This window comes from Tasmannia lanceolata, unplaced genomic scaffold (genome assembly GCF_043159265.1).
Source record: "Tasmannia lanceolata isolate RefF3 unplaced genomic scaffold, GAP_Taslan_0.1 ptg000012l, whole genome shotgun sequence".
Taxonomy (NCBI): Eukaryota; Viridiplantae; Streptophyta; class Magnoliopsida; order Canellales; family Winteraceae; genus Tasmannia; species Tasmannia lanceolata.
This window is the reverse complement of record NW_027518689.1, coordinates 48,801,543-48,823,516: the sequence shown is the minus strand read 5'-3', so window position 1 is coordinate 48,823,516 and position 21,974 is coordinate 48,801,543.

Here is a 21,974-nt window from a genome sequence, read left to right as displayed (position 1 = left end):
TGACGTGATGTCGTACTGTCTCCCAGGACATGGTTCGTTAATTGTGGATTGTACTACCATACGGGTGGATCATCGGACATTAGTTAGCTGAGGACTCGGACTTTGGCCGAGGTTCCTGGTCAGCTCGAGGCAGCCGAGGGCCGGGTTCTTGCTGAGAACTCGGATGAGGCTGAGTCAGTTGAGGACTCGAGTTTCAACTGAGAATTCCGAATGGACCAGAGTCAGTGGACACAAGTTTTGGCTAAGAACCTTGAACCGGCTGGAGTCAGTGGACACGGGCTTCGGCCGACCGAGGATTGGGCTAGTCATACTGGGGCTTGAATGGGTGTTGCGCCACATGTCATCATGTGATTGGTTCCTGGTTTTGACCCAACACCATCTAAAAATCGGTAAGATGAAAAAGAAGAAACGGTATTTCAATCTTCTTACCCTACACAGTGGGTGTCTTTGGAGGTTCTTTCAAAATATGCAACTTGTTAGTTTTATCAAAGATACTTGTTAGTTTTATCAAAGATACTTGCAACTCGATAGTTTTTCTTATATTAAAAGAGGAATTCTGAACTCATGGGTGTCCTTGCAAAAAGGGCGCCCCCATGACTGAATTGCATTTAATACTCCTTGAATGCATTATAGAAGGTGATGATAAATTCACACCACCTGTAGGATTATTCACACCCCTGTAACGCAATTTGATGTCAAAAAGCGTAAAAAAGGGGGTAACATGAATAGATTTTAACGCTTTTTGACGTCAAATCATGTTCGAGTGGCGCGAATAATCCTACAGGGGGTGATCATCTCCCATTATAAATGTATTAAATACATTTCAGCCAATGGGGGCGCCCTTTCAATCCTTTTTCGCAAGGACGCCCTTCAGTCTAGCATACCTCATATTAAAAAGGGTGAGGACGAGGGAAATGGTATTTCCATCAATCAGCTGTAACAAAAAGTGTAATGTATAAGTTTGGAAAACACTTCCTAGACGGGAACCCCGTTGTAAAGATAAGTGAACTGGCCGACCATTGGGTCATTTTGAAAGTCTTTTTGGTGTTCGGTGGGGATTCGAGCTCTCTTCTGTCTTCTTGCCCATGTGGAAGAGATTGTGGATATCAAAGTGATATGAAGATTGAGTAATACATATAAATGTAGAATTTAAAGAACAAAAAACCAATATAGGAGAAGGGATTTTTTTTTTTTGAAAGAAACCAATCTTTTATTATTTCCAACTCTCTAAACAAAATAACACAACACCCTTTAAATAGAATTGTGGCTGTACGTGCAACACCACACACCCAAAAACTCACGTTTCACTCTTAAATCCTAATACCACATGACTCAATTAGATAAAGCAAACGTCCTACTAAATAGCTAATAAACCTTATCTCTCAACCAATCAAAACTAAACAAAACAAGGGCTCTCTCAACAGACTTCTACCCAAACTCGCTTTGGGTGGGCCCCACTAGATAATTCCACCGTTTGAATTAAACTTTCCAACACGCCACCTTAATTCAAACTATGTGGGGTGTTTGTACTCCCATCATATGATGAACATTTTTGAACTTCTCTTCCAGCAAAGCTTTTGTGAAAATATCTGTCACTCGATCTTTGGTGTTGCAATGTTTCAAATCAACTTCTCCTTTGGCTGTGACTTCTCGAATGAAATGATGGCGAATCTCAATGTGCTTCGTCTTCTCTTGATGAACCGGATTCTTTGTTAAGGCAATTCTGGATTTGTTGTCGCAAAACATCCACTTAGGTTTGCCTTGTTCCTCCTTCAAATCACGCAAAATTCTTCATAGCCAAATTGCTTGACAAGCTGTAGTTGTAGCAGCAATATACTCGGCTTTTGTGCTTGAGAGTGCCGTAGTAAGTTGCTTCTTAGATGTCCATGCTATGACACCCAATCCAAGGCTAAAACAATAGCCTGTTGTGCTTTTCCTATCATCAATGAAACCTGCCCAATCACTATCAGAAAAAAAAATCAATTTAGAATTAGTGGCTTTTGAGTACACAATACCAAAATTGATTGTGCCTTGGATGTATCTCATAATTCTCTTTGCTGCCCCAAGATGATGCTTGCTTGGATTATGCATAAACCTGGAAATAATGCTCACTGCAAACATAATATCTAGCCTTGTATGAGTTAGATAAATCAAACCACCAACAATGCTTCTAAAATTCTTCTCATCTGCTTTTTCAACCCCATCTTGCAAAGTAAGTTTCTCATTAGTATTCATAGGTGTTTTTGCAGGTGCACAATTTGCCATTCCATTTTTTTTTAATAAATCAAAAGCATACTTTTTCTGACATATGAAAATCCCATTAGATCCTTGAATAACTTCAATTCCAAGAAAATAATGCAATAGATCCAAATCTGACATTTCAAATTTTTTTAACATGCTCTCTTTAAAATTCTTAACCATATCAAGAGAACTCCCAGTGTATATCATATCATCAACGTATAAAAAAACAATTAGGATATCATTCCCATGAATTTTAACATAAAGAGTTGGTTCACTAGCACTCTTTTGGAATGAGCTTTCAAGAAAATACCTGTCAATTTTACTATACCATGCTCCTGGCGTTTGTTTAAGCCCATAGAGTGCTTTCTTCAATTTGTACACTTTATGCTCCATGCCTTTGATTTCAAAACCTTAAGGTTGTTCCACATACACTTCTTCCTCAAGTTCTCCTTTAAGAAATGCTGATTTCACATCAAGCTGAAAAACTTGCAAATTCTTTTGAGCTGCTAAAGCCAAAATAGTTCTAATAGTATCAATTCTAGCAACAGGTGCAAATGTTTCAAAATAATCAATACCTGGCTTTTGGGCATAACCTTTTGCAACTAACCGAGCTTTGTGTCTTTGGAGAGAACCATCGGCATTGAACTTTGACTTGTAGATCTACTTAAGTCTAATAATTTCTTTGTTTGGTGCAAATCAACCAATGTCCAAGTGTTGTTCTTAGTAATTGCATCAATCTCTTCTTTCATTGCATTACACCATTCTTTATTTTTCACTGCATCAATAAAACTAGAAGGCTCCATTGCAAAAAAATGCAAACTCACATGAATCATAAATATCAGCAAGACTTCTCATTCTCATGGGAGAGGAATCATCAGATGAACTTGGTGACTTATCAGGATTTGGTAAACAAACATCAAGAGAAGGAGTTTCACTTGATGTGTTTTCATTTAGAACACATAAGGGGGCTTCAACATCGTTTTTCTAATTCCAAGCTTCTTTTTCATTAAAAATAACATCACGACTTATGATCAATTTTTTGAAAATAGGATCATAAAGTCGGTACCCTTTTGTCTCCACACTATAGCCAACAAAAATACACTTTTTACTTTTATCATCTAACTTTCGTCTTTTTTCAGATGGAACAAAAGCATAGGCTATAGAACCAAAATTTTTAAAATGACTCATATTGGGTCTTCTTCCACTCCAAGCCTCATATGGAGTTTTTTCTTGAACTGCTTTTGTAGGAGCTCGATTGCATAGGTATACCGCCGTGGCTACCATTTCAGCGCAATAATCATTAGGTAATCCTTTGTCTTTTAGCATGCTCCTTGCAGCCTCAACAAAGGTTCTATTTTTATGCTCTGTGACTCCATTCTGTTGTGGGGTATAGCTAGCTGTCAACTGTCTTTTGATTCCACTTTCATGACAGAAATCCTGAAATTCTTTAGAAATAAATTCACCACCATGGTCAGTACGAAGAGTAATAATAGAATGACCACTTTGGCTTTCGACAAGTGCCTTGAACTGTTTGAAGATAGAGAAAGCTCATCCTTTTGTTTCAGAAAATATACCCATGTCATCCTTGAGTAATCATCAATAAATAGAATTAAATATTTATTCCCACTCAAAGATAAAGTTTGCATAGGGCCACAAATATCGGCATGTATAAGCATCAAAGGCTTATATGCCCTTATACAAGCAATCCTTATTAGCATGATTTGATCTTTTGCAAATAGAACAAAATAAAGAAGTAGATTAATGGTTACCTCCACCTTGATTTCTTTGATAACCACTGAATTGGCCTCTACCTCTTCCTCTACTGTGGAATCTACCACATCCACGGTCTCTTCCTCCTCGAAAACCTTTAGTTGAATCATCAAATCTTTTCTTTGAATCCACGTTTGATTGAAACAATTGTTCTAGTGGATTTTCTGTAGTCCTATTCAATCTCTGCTCATGGGCTTGCAAAAATCCATTAATTCATTCATAGAATATGTAGATAAATCTTTAGACTCTTCTATGACAGCAACTACATGATCAAATTTATTTGGAAGACTCCTTACACTTTTTCAACAATTTTTTGGTCATCTAATTTTTTCCCATAAGTTCTTATTTGATTTACAATAGAACTAACTCTAGAGAAAAACACTTGAATTGATTCAAAATTTTTCATAATTAAATTCTCATAATCACGACGAAGGGTTTGTAACTTAACAGACAGTACCTTCGTAGTACCTTGGTATTCTTCTTGAATCAAATCCCATGCTTCTTTTGATGTAGTTGCAGCCATGATCCTTGGAAATATTGGTTCATCCATGGCTTGTTGGATGAGGAAAAGAGCCATTGCATCTTTCTTTTTACTCTCATTCAATTCGTTCTTTTGTGCCGTGGACAATCTTTCAACTTTTGCAAAATTTTCATAACCATTCTCCACCAATTCCCATAATTCATAAGACATAAATAATGTCTTCATCTTAATAGACCAAAATTGAAAATTTTCACCTTTAAATAAATGAACACTTTGCTGAAAATTTGAAGAATTGGTGTTACCTGCCATGTTGCGAACTTACCGAACCCTTGCCGTGTTAAAAAAATTTTGTGCAAATCTGTAATTTAGGATTCGAGAATACCTTGAACAGAATTAATCTCCTATCTTGTGCAGTTAGAAATCAACAGTAACTATTCTGCCAGAATTAATTGTAAGCAAATAAACAAAAGTTGTTAGATCACTTATCGAGTTGAGGCACGAAGGATCTTCGTTGTCCTTAAGGCAAATCTCGCCCCCACTATGACGAATCAACGGTGCAGATGGGCGTCTTGGCGTATGCCTCCAGGATTCAACAACTCTCGCTCCAGGGGTGTGCACTCACGCAGCCCGGATGCCTTAGAACTTACTTATATGAGCCAAATCGCCTTGATCGGAAAGTTTAGGGGAGAAATAGAAGTTCCAGAAAACAGAAAAATAGAGAGAAGAACAGTAGAAAAACATAAAGTCGTTCCAAAAATATGACTTTCTGTTTTCCACAAATCCGAATAAATAGAAAACTAAGAGACACGTTAGGTTGAAACGTCGCACTCATTTAGTGCGTGAGAAACGTTTCCCAACGGTCACTAAACCACGATTACACGTTTTCTTAAACGGTAAAACTAATTAAATAATTAGTAAACCAAGAGAAAAGAAATAAAAGAAAATTAAAAGGCTTTGGGCCAATGCGCACGGCCGGCCGAGTCGAGCCGGGTTGGGCGGCGCGCGTGTGTGGTAAGACCAAAAGCCCGCCGGACCCAAGTGGGTGATCCGTGCGCGTAGGATCCCCATAACCTCTTGCTCATTCACAAGGCTAAGAGAGTGAAAGTATATATATGACCACTCTCACCCTCTCACACTTCCCATCTAGGACTAAAGTTTTTTCATGACTTTAGTCCTTTTGGAGGGAAGCCCAAGAGCATAAAGCAAGAGAAACATATAATGACTAAAAACACCCCATTGTAAGTTTGAATTACAAAAATACTTTTTTCACATAAAAAGTCAACAATCCCCTACTAATTCAAAATTACAAGAAATAAATAAATCATAAATGTAAATAGATTTGACCAAGGCAAGATGTGTTATGCATCAGTAGAGGTGTCTTTTGGACCTGAACCTTTACTTAGTATAGGTATATCGAGTTTATCAAGTACTCGGTGAACATACGTCTTGAACCAATCACTTTTAGTAATATACTGAGACAACATACCACACACACAACACAGAAGGCATAAGCAAGTTCATACGGTGTCGCACTTTTCGGCCATGTACTTTGTCCTGCTTTCATGAGCGCTCTAGAGAAATTAGCCCATTCTCATAGGAAGCGGCCACACTTCCACACTCATATTGGTGTATCTATCAGGAGTGCCCTGTAACTACGCACCCCACTGACAATCAGCTAGTCAGCTATAGATAACATTAAGAGTCCTACAACTCATCATCTTTTCGTTACAGGTTGCACCCACACCATAGGGATAGGCTTAGTGAACTTAATTCACATACAACTTAGTGCAAGACAGATCACTCAAATAACTTGTTTTTCCCATTGAACCTACTTCTTGGGATCTCCAGTCAGATAGGTTGGGTTCCTGTTATAGGTGATCTATACTGTGGGCTTCAGCCCCATCCCCCTCGATGTGCTCATGACTAAATTTTTATTTAGTTCTTTTGTAAGACAATCTTATATATTATCAATTGATCTTACATAATCTATGGTTATCACTCTATTTTTCAACAACTGTCTTATGGAGTTATGCCTCCGACGAATGTGTCGGGATTTACTATTATATACATTATTATCTGCTCTTCCAATAGCAGTTTGACAATCACAATGGATTGTAATACTCGGTACTGGCTTCTTCCAAAGTGGAATATCAGACAAAAGGTTTCTAACCCATTCGGCTTCCTCACTTGCTTTCTCTAAAGCAATGAACTCAAACTCCATAGTGGATCTGGCAATACACGTTTGCTTGGTAGATTTCCAAGAAACCGCTGCACTTCCTAGAGTGAAGACATATCCACTCCTAGATTTTGTCTCAAATCCAGATACCCAATTAGCATCGCTATACCCCTCTAGTACAACAGGATATTTAGTAAAATGCAAACCATAGTTTATGGTTCCTTTAAGATATTTCAATACTCTAATTAGTGCTTCCCAGTATTCACTACCAGGATTACTGGTATAGCTACTGAGTCTACCCACTGCATAGGCTATGTATGGCCTAGTGCAGTTCATCAAATACATTAGACTCCCTATAACTCTAGAGTATTTAAGTGGATTTACTCCACTTCTTTTATTCTTACATAATCTTATACTAGAATCATATGGGGTAGCCACAGGTTTACAATCAAATTGATTAAACCTTCTAAGAATTTTTTCTACATAATGAGACTGAGTTAAAATTATTTCTTCTGGGTTTCTTTTTATTTTGATACCCAGGATTACATTTGCCTTTCCCAGATCTTTCATATCAAAATTATTTGATAAAAATTTCTTAGTGTCTTTAATTACACTTATGTCTGTTCCGTTGATCAACATATCATCTACATACAGACAAACAATAACACCACTATCCCCACTAAATTTGCTATATACACACTTATCTGATTCATTTATTATGAATCCATTTGATAGCATCACACTATCAAACTTCTCATGCCATTGTTTTGGAGCTTGTTTCAAACCATATAGAGATTTTATAAGTCTACACACCTTTTGCTCTTGGCCTTAGATTACAAAGCCTTCAAGTTGATCCATATAAATCTCTTCATCTAATTCACTATTTAGAAATGCTGTTTTGACATCAATTTGATAGATTTTCAGGTTATAAATTGCAGCTATGGCAATAAGGATTCTAATAGTGGTTATCCTGGTTACAGGTGAATAAGTGTCAAAGAAGTCCATTCCTTCTTTTTGCTTGAACCCTTTAGCTACTAGTCTAGCATTCTACTTATTTATAGTTCCATCAGTTTTTAATTTCTTCCTAAAGATCCACTTGCAACCAATAGGTTTGCAACTAAGAGGTAGATCTGTCAAGATCCATGTCCCATTAATCAAAATAGATTCTATTTCACTCTTGACATCTTCTTTCCAAAATGAAGAATCTGGAAGTGAGATTGCCTCTTTATATGTCTTTGGATCTCCTTCTAGAAGATATGCAATAAACTCTGGACCAAAGTTTTTCTCTACTCTTGCCCTCTTACTTCTTTTAGGCTCTACTAATTCTTCAGACACATGATGATCTTTATCTATAGATTCAATGGGTCTTTTAAGTGCGTTCTCACTTAGACTAGTCTTATAAGGGAATATTGTTTCAAAGAATTCAGCATCTCTGGATTCTATTATAGTGTTAGGTTGCATATCAACAAGATCTGATTTATAGATTAAGAATCTATAGCCACTACTGTTTTGTGCATATCCAATGAATGAACAATCTACAGTCTTAGGACCTAACTTAGTACTCTTAGGATCTGGAATCCTAACTTTAGCTTAGCACCCCCACACCTTAAGGTATTTAAAATGAGATTTCTATTCTTTTATAACTCGTAAGGAGTTTTGTTAGAATCTTTAAAAGGTATCTTGTTCAGAATATAACAAGCAGAGAGAAGAGCCTCTCCCCATAAATTTTGAGGTAATCCTGAACTTCCTAACATAGAGTTTACCATGTTCATTAGAGTTCTATTTTTACGTTCAGCAACTCCATTTTGCTGTGGAGAGTATGGTGCAGTAACTTGATGTATTATGCCATGATTTTCACAAAATTCACTAAAAGCATTAGAAGTGTATTCATCACCTCTATCAGATCTTAATATTTTGATCTTCTTTTCTAACTGATTCTCAACTTCAGTTTTATATGTAATGAATTTATTAAAAGATTCATCTTTGTTTCTAATAAGATAAACAGTACAATATATAGAGAAATCATCTATAAATGTAATGAAATACCTTTCACCTCCTCTAGTTAAAATATTGTTTGAGTCACATACATCACTGTGAATTAAACTAAGGAGTTTTATTTTTCTTTCTTCTATTTTATGAAAAGGCTTCTTAGAGTACTTTGATTGCACACATACTTCACATTTATCTACTACTTGATCACTTTTAGGAATTAGACCTATGGTCATCATTTTCTTTAAAGATGCATAGTTAACATGACCTAGTCTACCATGCCATAAACAAGAAGAATCAATAATATAAGCAGAAGAAGATGAAGCTTTATTCATAAGGTTCTCAGTTACATTCAGTTTGAATAAACTCTCACTAGAGTAACCCTTTCCCATAAAGTCACCACTCTTAGTGATTACAAATTTATCACCCTAAAAAACTAGTTTGAAACCTTTCTTGATCAGAAGTGACCCAGACACCAGATTCTTTCTTATATCTGGTACATGAAGGACATCACAGAGCTTCAGAACTTTTCCAGATGTAAGCTTCAACAACATTGTTCCTTTACCCGCCACAACAGATGATGACGAGTTTCCCATGAAAAGCTGCTCTCCATCCCCTACAAGCTCGTAGGAAGAAAATACACTTCTGTCACTACAGATGTGTCTGGTGGCACCAGTGTCCACCCACCAGTCCTTCACGTTACTAACCAGGTTCACTTCAGATACTACGGTTGAAAGATATTAATCTTCAGCCATATTTGCCTGAGGCGCATTGTTTCCTTGAGGGTTTTTCTTCTTATCATTTTTCTGACAATTTTTAGCATAGTGACCTGCTTTCCCACACACAAAGTAGTTACCCTTCTTCTTAAAATCCTTATTATTTTTCTTAAAATTTTCTTTTCCTGATCCAGACCCAGGTTTAGAAGAGGTTTTCTTTCCAGATGAAGATTCAGTGAGATTTGCCTTAGAGTTAAACTCATAGGCCTTAGATTTTTATTTTCAGAAACAATTTTCCTCTTCAGTTCTTAGATAAACAAACAAGTCTTGAAGATAAAAATCATTTCTGTCATGCAATAGGGTGTCTTGAAATTTCTCCCATGAAGAGGGTAGTTTTTCTATAATTGCACCAATTTGTATCTGTTCTTCTATTTTGATCCCTATGGCAAGTATATCAGAAACAATCAACTGGATCTCATTCACTTGATCCATAATAGATTTTCCATCTACCATCTGATATCGAAAATATTTTCCAATAAGATGTTTCTTAGAACCCGCTGCTTCGACTAGATATTTCTGCTCTAGAGTTCCCCACAACTCTTTTGCAGACTCAATTCTAAAAAAACACATCAAACAATTGATTACTGAGACAACTCAGTAGATGTCATTTACAGAGATAATTATCTCTTTTCCTCTTTTCAGAGAGATGAGTTCTTGCAGGTTCTTCCTCATTAGGTGACGGTTCAGGATCATTCAAGATATAGTCTAAGTTCAGAAAGGTCAGAAAGAATCGCATCTTTTCTTGCCATCTACCGAAATTCGATCCGTCAAATTTTTCTGGTCTTTTGGTGTGGGAAGCCATGATGATTAATTTCCAATAATCGAAACCCAAAATTACAGATCACAGATCGAGATTTGCCTTAAGATTGTTAGAAAAAATGATGTGCAAATATGTAATTTAGGATTCGAGAATACCTTGAACATAATTAATCTCCTATCTTGTGCAGTCAGAAATCGACAGTAACTATTCTGCCAGAATTAATTGTAAACAAATAAACAAAAGTCGTTAAATCACTTATCGAGTTGAGGCACGAAGGATCTTCGCTGTCCTTAAGGCAAATCTCGCCCCCACTATGACGAATCAACGGTGCAGATGGGCGTTTTGGCGTATGCCTCCAGGATTCAACAACTCTCGCTCCAGGGGTGTGCACTCACGCAGCCCGGATGCCTTAGAACTTACTTATATGAGCCAAATCGCCTTGATCGAAAAGTTTAGGGGAGAAATAGAAGTTCCAGAAAACAGGAAAGCAGAGAGAAGAACAGTAGAAAAACAGAAAGTCGTTCCAAAAAGATGTCTTTCTGTTTTCCACAAATCCGAATAAATAGAAAACTAAGAGACATGTTAGGTTGAAACGTTGCACTCATTTAGTGCATGAGAAACGTTTCCCAACGGTCACTAAACCACGATTATGCGTTTTCTTAAACTGTAAAACTAATTAAATAATTAGTAAACCAAGAGAAAAGAAATAAAAGAAAATTAAAAGGCTTTCGGCCCACGCGTGTGTGTGGTAAGACCAAAAGCCCGCCGGACCCAAGTGGGCGATCCGTGCGCGTAGGATCCCCATAACCTCTTGCTCATTCACAAGGCTAAGAGAGTGAAAGTATATATATGACCACTCTCACCCTCTCACACTTCCCATCTAGGACTAATGTTTTTTCATGACTTTAGTCCTTTTGGAGGGAAGCACAAAAGCATAAAGCAAGAGAAACATATAATGACTAAAAACACCCCATTGTAAGTTTGAATTACAAAAATACTTTTTCCACATAAAAAGTCAACATGCCGATGTTTTCTGGAATTCGCCCTGGCTTTTTTGCTCCATCAACTCGATTGGGAGATCCCAAGACCTTCTGCTTTGATACCAGTCTGTAGAATTTAAAGAACAAAAAAACAATATAGAAGAAGGGATTTTTTTTGGAAAGAAACCTCACTGATCTTTTATTATTTCCAACTCTCTAAACAAAATAATACAACTCCCTTTAAATAGAATTGTGGCGGTACGTGCAACAACACACACCAAAAAACTCAAGTTTCACTCTTAAATCCTAATATCACATGACTATTAGATGAAGCAAACTTCCTGCTAAATAGCTAATAAACCTTTTCTCTCAATCAATCAAGACTAAACAAAACAAGGACTCTCTCAACCCACTTCTACCCAAGCTCTAACTCTCATGTTCCATATGGGTGGCCTTGGGTGGGCCCCACTAGGAAATTCCACTCCACCGTTTGAGTTAAACTTTCCAACAATAAATTGGGATTTGCTAGGTAATTTCGCCTAAAAGCCATTTCGCGGCTCTTTGGTAGGAGAGAACAGCTACCTCATATGAATTAAATGAACAAGACAAAAGACAAAATCTGCTGCGCATTCCCCAACATTGCCAAGCAAATCCCTACGGGCAACTAGGGGTGTAAACGGATCGAATTCGGACCGGATATAGCCATATCCGAATTCGAATTCGATTAGAATTTGTACTATCCGAATTCGGCGGATACTTAATTTCTTCTACCGAATTCGAATCCGGCGGATATTATTCGAATTCGAATATTATCCGTATCCGTTTATCCAATAAAGTCGAACATTCGAATTCATAACCGAATGTCCAAATTCAAATCCGAATCCGAATTTAGTAACCGAATTCATATTCGAATTCGAAAAATTCGTATCCGAATTCGAAAAATTCGTATCCGAATCCGAATTCAAAAATTTCATATCCGAATCCGAATAATTCATATCCGAATTCGAATTGGGTAACAGAATTTATATTACACAATTCATATTATCATATCCAATTCAACCACTGTTAATGGAAGAAATTTTTTTTGTTTCTATTCTAACTGTCAATTACAAAGAAGAGATCATCAGGCCATCACTTTCTTTACTACAAATAGACCACTCTTAATAAAAGAAATGTTTCTGTTTCTGTTCTAACTGCAATTACAAAGACCAAATACCCATCAGGCAATCACTTTCTTTACTACAAATAGAATATGTCTTGCATTCTATGGAAATCAATATAATAACTAGTAGTTACAAACGATTGCAACCTGTAAACTAGTTTAAAGGACTTTTTGAGGTTTACCTCTAAACCTGAGCATTTCAACCACCAATATAATCAAAACTAGTTTACGTCAAAAAGTTCACTCTCAAAACACTTACAAACGATTGCCAACTAGTAGTTCTAAAACATAAAGTTGCAGAACATGTTCCTGACAAGTGACAAACTACTTGGAATTCTGGTGCTCGAATTCCTTCTCAAAATCGACTAGCAAGAGCCTTTTAATTCCTCCGAACCACCTCACAGATGAATGAGATCAAGGTTGCTGTGAAAAGCTGCTGGCCCAACTTCAACCTGTGAATAATGAAATGACCATCCCAGATCAACCACACAAATACATTCAAATTTCAGAGTGTTTTTATATGATGCCCGACCGTCAAGTAGCGTAAAAAGGGTACCGCCCTTGATATTTGATCCAACAGCAGCCCACTTTTTGAGAGACTGCTATTGAATCAAATATCAAGCATAGTACTTTTGAAGTACCAGCTTGACGCTACTTCACGGTCTGGCATGCACCCACCTTAAGGAAATGTAAATTTTCCAATCAGGAAATAAGAAACATAGGTTCCCTCAACCCTCATCAACCTTTTTTCATTTCAAACCCCTTGAATAATCTTTTGGTACCTAAGACATGATATTTCATAATGAAACTTGCTTATGTGGAAAGAAAACATGATGGTGGTAGTAATGATGATTGAAGGAGAAAGAAAATTGAGAAGTCCCGCATGAAATGAAAGCTATCTTATTTGACCAGATTCAGAGAGTTTGAAAACCAGCTTCCCGAAAAAACTTTAAAGAAATTGATGCAGTCAAGAATTTCACTTCGTTAGCTAGTTGAAGTGATATCATGGTAGTCTTGGTAGAGCATGACAATCTCTCAAAAGGATTTGCATAAGAATAATATGGAGATGATCAATATCTAATGCATCAAGAAGAGTCAGCAATTCTATAATGAAGAAAGAAATTCCAAAATCACTGAAAACAATACTTAATGTAGACAATAATCATACATGAGGGTGTTCAAAATATGGATAAGAAATCAGGGTCAAAGCTTGAGTTGAATTCCCATGGCCTATAAAACTCTGCATATGTATGAAGAATTAAGCATCAAAAGAACATATTTTTCAATCAATCATATAATCAGTACCAATTCCCCTTTTCCTTAATTTTTCTCTTAACATGTGAAATCATTGATATATTCATTTTAAGTTTCGACCAATCAATAGTAAAAGTTTACAATTGTTGATCGGCTAAGCAATCAAAAGTATGCACAATATGAGGTCCTTAACAAATCCAATTAGTAATAAAAAACACATCTTCCAACAAACATTGAACTTTCTGAAATACATAAGCAATAGTATAAATTGGAAACATAATTTTACCCAACCTTTCATCCTGCAAATGGTCTGACCAATATCATGAATCAAATTATCATATCGTAAGACAAAGGATTATGATGTTTACAGACTTTTCCTAAAGAATACGCATTCATAATAAGGCCCTTTGACACAATACCTTTTCTAGGAGAACCCCAAAAATATCCACAATCACACACACACACAATTAAAGGTAGAATATACCTGTCCAAATTCCACTTGCAAAAGCATGGACCAAAACATCAATCAAGATTGAAAGCCTGAAACCGGATTATAAAATAGAAAAAAATCAGTCATTGTTAAAATTATCTTATAAAATAAGAACAAAAAATTAAATTAGCACTTCACTTACTTGCTCGTCTAGTGGTGGCAACCAATCTTTCGTACAAAGTAAGCATTCCACCGTTTCAGAATTTAATGAGGCACGTGTATCCTCAATAACTCTACGTGCTTTACTGAAAGTTGACTCCGACGCAACTGTGGAAGTTGGGATTGCCAAAATATCTCGAGCCAAGTTTGAAAGTGTTGGGAATTTTTTTCCATAGTGCCTCCACCACTGCAATATATCAAATGAAAGAGCTTCGTCCTTATTGAATGGGAACAAAGACTCTTCTAGGTATTGCTCTAACTCTGTCTTTTTAGCAAATGATGATAAAGCAGAACGCTCTCTAACAAACCTATTGAAATCTCCCAAATCCAAGCTTGAATGAGTAGAAGCTTCAACTGAAGAACCTAATCCAGATGAACATTCAGCTTGATCCCCAACCCCACAACCAAAAGAATCCTCAAGTGAAGAGTCCGTATATTCTGAATAAAGTTCTAATAGGACATTACGGACTCTATTGTGTAGATTTCAAAACAACCGCCATAAATTTTCTCATAGAAATACTCAACAATATGCATCTTATAACGAGGATCAAGAATGATTGCAATTGTTAACACCAAACTACATTCATCCCAATATTTATCAAATTTATCCTGCATAAAAAATGCCATGGAGTGAATGTAGTCAACACCACTCGATTGCCACTCCTTCAATGACAAACGAATTTTGCACACTTCGATGAAGTAAAAGTTAGCGGTTGGATACTTGGTGCCAGAAAGTCTTTTGGTCACTTCATAAAAGAGTTTTAAACATTCACATATTTTCTTTCCCTTTTCCCATTCATCGCAGGTAGGTAGGAACTTATACTCATGATCTAATTCACCTAGACGCTCAAATGCTTCTTTCAGCTCCAAAGCATCTCGTAGCATCTCATATATAGAGTTCCATCTTGTGTCAACATCCAAACCCACCCGTTTTTTTGTACTTAACCGAGTTTGACTCAATGCAAGGGAAAATTTTTCATCTCTGTATGGAGAGTGATTTATATACTTCACACTTTTTCGAATTCCCTCAACCCTTGAATGACCTCCATCCCATTCTTCACAATTAAATTAACGATATGTGCCGAACACCGAATATGGAACATGTCGCCATTGTGGACAAGTAACCCCTTACCAAGCAACCATGATCTAATACCATCCAACATCCCTCCATTCGAGCTAGCATTATCCACTACAACACTAAATAATTTCTTATCTATGTTCCATTCTAAAATTCGATTCTTCAACCACTCACACAATCGCTCACCACGATGTGGATATTCAACAACATGAAAAGAAATCAATTTTTGGTGCAACTTCCATTCTTCATCAATATAATGACAAGTAACACAGAAATACCTTCGATTCTGATGTTCAGGTGTCCACCCATCAGTAGTGAGACTAACTTTGGAAGATATGTTTTGAATTTCTTTGTAAATCCTTGCCTTCTCATTATTATAAACACCTACTAAATCAGCTTTAACAGTGTTTCTTGACCGGAATTTATAAGTAGGCATGCAATATGAAATCCAACGCCGAAAATACTCGTACTCCGCCATAACAAAAGGAAACTCATGTTTTGCAACCATCTTAGCATACAAGGCCCTCTCAACTTCTGGGTCAAATTTATGTATTGCTAACTTGGGAGATGGGTCCTCAATATTGCTAGTCTTTCCAAGATAATACTGCGTGAGATCTTTCGTTGGCTTCCTAGGACACGTATTGAGATGATTCTTCAAATGAGTTGTTCCTTTTGAACTTGACCCATCAAATTTTTTCTTGCAATATTTGCAAGTGGCAACAACAGCACCGCCACCCTTTACATCCCTAATATATTCATTCCATACAGCTGATGTAGTCTTTCGACGCTTTGGTTCATTTTCAGGAATGGGATTGGAATCATCAGTGGAAGGTGGAGGAACACTCCCACTAGGGGCATCAGTAGCTGTACCACAATGAGAAGGTATGGTATTGGTGCCTATTGAACTAGGTGTCGTAGCATCAACACTACTAGACGTGGGATTAGCTAAATTCTGAAGATCAGACATTGTTGTAACTTGCAACCTAACACATCAAGTCCAAATAAAGAATCAAAACTAAAGTTATTGAAATTTATGAAATTTTAGAAAAGAAAACAACAATGAATCATATGAATGTAAAAACAAGAGCAAAGAAGCTTGTGACCATGAATTATAAAAGACAAATGATTGATATCTGCACTTCTATACCTCAATGAAGGTATCTAAACAAGTAACATATACACATTAAAACACCATCCATTAGATATCATTTCACATATTTTATCATTAGCATCTAATTGCAAAATTTTAAGCTTCACAAAATGATAAGTAGCATCGTGTACCTGCACATACAAGAAGCTGATGTTGGATCAAATTAAGAACCAACAACTTATTAAGGAGCTGCTGTTGGAGCTGATGTTGGATCAAATTAAGAACCAACTTATTAAGGAGCTGATGTTGGATCAAATTAAGAACCAACAACTTATTAAGGAGCTGCTGTTGGAGCTGTTGTTGGATATTAACATAAAGTAGTAGCCTAAATAAAGTAGTAGCCTAAATAGGAGAAGATCAAAGACTGCAGCACAAGATATTTACATAAAGTCCAAAGTCCAAACCATCAGACCCCTCAAACTACTCCAAAGTACAAACCATCAGACCCCTCAAACTACTCCAAAGTCCAAAGTCCAAACCATCAGACCCCTAAAATCTCAATACAAACCATCTAAATCTCAATACAATCATTCCATCAGACCCCTCATATCTCAATACAAACAAGTACTCCAAAGTCCAAACCATTCAATCCATGGAAGTAGTAATTATCATTCTATAATATTTAATCTAAAGAAACATATCATTTAAATTAAACCTAGAAGGAAGAACCAACTATAGGAATTAGAACCTTGGGTGTGACTGTGGAGAGGTGTGGAGAGGTGGCTGTGGAGAATGAACAGAACCTCCTTCGTCCTCTTTCAAAGCTTGAGAGTTGAGAGGAATAAACAATCAACCAACTACAAGAATCATAACAACAGAACCTGCAAAAGAAATAAGAAAAAAATCTACTTTAACTGCAAAATATAGGAACCCTAATTGAAATCACCATCGAACAATTATATAAAAGGAGTATAGGAACCCTAATATGCCATGAATTAGCACATCAGATGAGATGTGTAAGAAAAAGGAAAAAATTAGAACCAAAAAATCATTACAAAACACAATGGGCAGTGATATTCCCCCCTCTAAATCTCTAATATAATGGATATCCCCTCCCTAACAGAAATCATTAACTTTTAAGCCTTTTGGATTAACGGTGGCTCCTCCACCTCCTGTATATCCTAACGATATCTGTTAAAGAGGGGAAAATATCCATCAGAGGCTCAGAGCCTCAGAGTGGGGGGGTTACATCCAAAAAAAATGTCCATTCCCATAAACCCTGAGGAAAAAAATCACCGATTAAAAAAGTTGAAGAGAAAAAGACTTCTAAAGATCATGCTCAAATGAAACCCCAAAAAAATACAACAAACTCTTTTTTTTTTTGAAATGGCAAAAATACAACAAACCCTAATCCCTCAAACCCAGCTTTCTTCAAGAGGGGCGAGAATCCATGGCAAGGGCTCGAATCCTCCTTACAAGAACTCAAACCCATTTCGATAAAAACCTTCAAAATCTCATCCAACTCCAACCTACAAAATCTATGCTCACCTCTTTTGAGAATCTTCAAAAGACCTTTGAAAAATCCAAATTCCTCTTCTGTTTGCTTTAGAAGGGAGTTGAAGATGGGGATCTTCTGAAACAGAGGAGAGAAATCAGAAGCTTTGTGTGGATCTGCTGAAAGAGGGAAGAGAAATCAAAACCCTCAAAATCTCAAATGAAAAATAGAAAGAAAGAAAAAAAAAAGAAGAAAAGAAGGGAGAGGATCAGAGAATAAGAGATTCAAAGAGAGAGAGAGAGAGAGAGAGAGAGAGAGAGAGAGTACCTGATCGCTGGAGAGGTGGCCGACTGGCCGGAGTGGAGAGGTGGCAGGAGGCGGAGCCGCGGAGAGAGAAAGAGTGAGAGACGGCAGAAAATGAGAGAAGAAGTTAAAAAACCCTAGCTGTGACTCTGTGAGCTCTCGCCTCTCTCTCTTTTTCTCTTTTTGGCTAAAATGAAAAAACCCTAACTTTTTCTACCTACTTACCTTTAGTTTGTCTATTCAATTCACCCCCCGTTTGTCTATTCAATTCACCCCCCTTAATATTTAAATGGCTTTCTTTGACTCTTTGTGCGGTTGTGCCATACGTCCCATACCTACTTACCTAGTCTAGCAATTTTTTTTCCTTCTTGAAAATAGCAAAAGCTAAAATATCCTTCCTTTATATCAACTATCAAGTCAGGTCTTTTCCCATTACTTGTATTGGGAAAGGCCAAACAATTTTCTTTATTCACCCCCTTTCTTTTACTCCGACCACACTACACTAGTTTGTCACGACTATTTGATCGATTGTGTTGTGGGTTGTCCCAAGTAAAAAAAAGAAAGAGGTAAATATGGCTGTGGGTTGTCCACTTGTCAGTTGTCCCAACTCTCAATTAAAAAAAAGAGGTAAAATGAAAAACATGGTGATAAACGAACACATAATTCGGTTTTCGGGTTAACCAAAATTTTTGTTGGAACTAACCGAAACCGTATCCGAAAACCGAAATTTCTTTGGACCAATAACTGAAATCGAACCAAATATTAAAAAAACCGAACCGAAAAAAACAATTTCGGTTCGGTCAGTTCGGTTATTCGGTTTTACACTTTTACCTGAATAATGCACACCCCTTTTCTTCCCCAGGCAGCCTCCCTCTATTAAAAAGTATTGTATGGACACACTATAAGATGATCCAAACCGTCCATGTGATGGGCCATAAAGAAAACCGGCTAGCAGAGGAGGCTGGGCCAGGGAAGACAAAGGGACTATTGGACTAATATATTACTTTTCCAAGATTTATTTAGGGGACTAGGGGAGTGATATCCCCTAGTCCCTACGGGTTGTGAAGCCACAATAGACACACCACTCGTACAAACAGATCTCTCACTTGGTGGGTCCCACCAATGAATGCTAGGTGAAAAATGATGGGCCTCACCTTATTAAAACATTTGTTGTATAATGATGGGCCCACTAATGGTTGGTGAAAAAGACCATACCTCGAAAATCATTTCCATAAGATGATCTTAACCGTATGATATGTAGGGGTGCAACTCGGGTCAGGCTGGGTCCAACCCTAACCCAACCCGAGATTGCATTCTCTCAACCCTAACCCAACCCAACCCAACTCGAGCCTCGGGCTAAGGATGGTCAACCCCAGTCCCCAGGGGAGGAGCTGAGGATGTAAACATAACTACATAGTCTACATTGTGTTACACTGTTACTGTTACATGTATTAATGTATTATGTATACAAAAATATTTCCATTGGATGATCCTAGCACTCTGATCTATAGGATCATGAGATCATCCTATGGAAATGATTTTTGGGGAACAACCTATTTACGTTGTGTCCCATCACACGGACGGTTTGGATCATCCTATGTTGTGGTCCGTACAATACTTATAGAAAAATATGGGACTATAAAGGCTTACACCATATAACACTAGCCGGAGAAACACGATCTTCCACTATTTTATGGGACTATAATGGCTCACTCTATTATGGAAACCTCCATAGATCGAAGGGCTAGCATCATCCTATGGAAGAAGTTTTGGGGGAACAACCTATTTATGTTGTGTTCCATCACATGTAACGTAAGGTTTGGATCATCCTATGATGTCAGTACAATACTTTTTGAAAAATATGGGCTTAGTGGCTTACACCATATAAAATCTCATTTTATATTTTCTTTATACACTTTTCCACAAAGTTACAAGTCTACAACAAGTCAACAATCCAAACCCCAAGCTAGTTAACTTTAGATAGAAATTAATTAAATAATTAGCCCTCCAAGGCTCCAAGCAAGTAACCATATTCATTTAATTTCCCTCTAGAATGTGAAGAGAAAATAATTTTCATGAAAATTATTTCTATTGTAGTTATTTTGGATTTATTTCTAAAAAAATTATTTTCACGGATTCGGATACGGATTCGGATACACGGATACGGATTCGGATACACGGATACGGATATTCAGGATATTCGGATATGGATTCGGATATTCGGATACGGATTCGGATACGGATCCGGATATTCGGATTCAGATTCGGATATTCGGATCCGGATATTCGGATACGGATTCAGATCATATCCGGATCCGGATATTCGGATACACGGATCCGGATCCGGATATTCGGGATAAACGGATGTACTTCTCGGATTCGGATGTTAAACGGATCGGATGTACCATTTACCAGATTCGTATCCGCTAAGAGCCGGATATCTCATAAATGGATTCGGATAATATCCGCTTCAAACGGATTCGGATAATATTCGCTTTAAACGGATTCGGTTGCGGACGGTAATCGGATTTTCGAATGTCCATTTACAGGCCTACGGGCAACTGTGCCTCTCTCACTGCACTAAATATCCAACCCAGATCGCTTTAATTGACTTGGACACCCCATCTGACCCCCACATGTGCTTTATCTAATTATTTATTAAAGGGATGCTAATATCAAGACACCCTGCTGTAAAAAAGAAAACAGGTACAATGGCGCCCCTATGGGACCATCTCAACAAAGTGCATAAAAAGGAAAATCATATATTTGTCTTCATTGTTTTACTTGGGACAGCCCCCTTGTACTCTTTACTCTAAAAGAGTAGTGATAAATACACTAGAGGGGCTGCCCCAAGTAAAAAAGGGTGCAAATATAACACCACACATTGAGCCCCATTTAGTGTATACAAGGGTGCAAATGGGGTCAATTTTTGGGAATTCGGGTTGAGCTTTTACCTTAAAAATCAGGTCGGGTTTGGGTTAATTCTTATTCATTTTTTAGCAAAACCTCAACCCGATCCAAGTTTCACCCCTAAAGCGTAAAAGAGTAGTGATAAATATACTAGAGGGGCTGTCCCAATTAAAAAATAGGAAACAAATATATCACCATATCCCCAAAAGTAGGAAATTTGACAGAGGGGGGACAAATAAAAGAAATAATATCAGAGGGGTCAAGTGTATGCTGGAAATGACAGAAGGGGGTCAAAATTTGGTTTTCAAAATTTTCAATGACGAGAATGCCCCTCTGGCAGAAACAGGTGATATGACTTTTAAAAATAAAAAAGCATTTCAGTTTTTTCCCTCTGTTTCTCTTCCCTCTTCTCTCCTCCCGTCTGTGTTTTATTTTGTTTCGTCCTCTCCTCCGGCGATCTCTACGGCAATCTCTTCGGCAATCTGTCCGGCGATCTCGATGAAGGTGAAGCACGTATCAAACCTCGCATTTGAAGGAAACCCTACCTGGTACGTCATTTCGTTGCCTTCCTTTATTCAATCTCTTATTTTTTTAATTTTTAAAAGGAAAATCAGGTTGAGAGAGATGCAAAAGGGGGGGGAAATCGTTTTTCAACCGTTTTTCTATGGCATTTGAGTTCATATAGATGTCAGTTATTGCATTTCCTCCTACAGAGTAAAAGTAGTTGTAAATGCTTGTAAATGCTGTTTGTTGTTGCTAGGGTTTTCTGTTTTAATTTGTGAAATGGAGAAACGTTCTGCTGTTTTTTTATTCTAGGGTTTTCTTTTGTACATTAATTTGTGAAATGGAGAGATGGGATT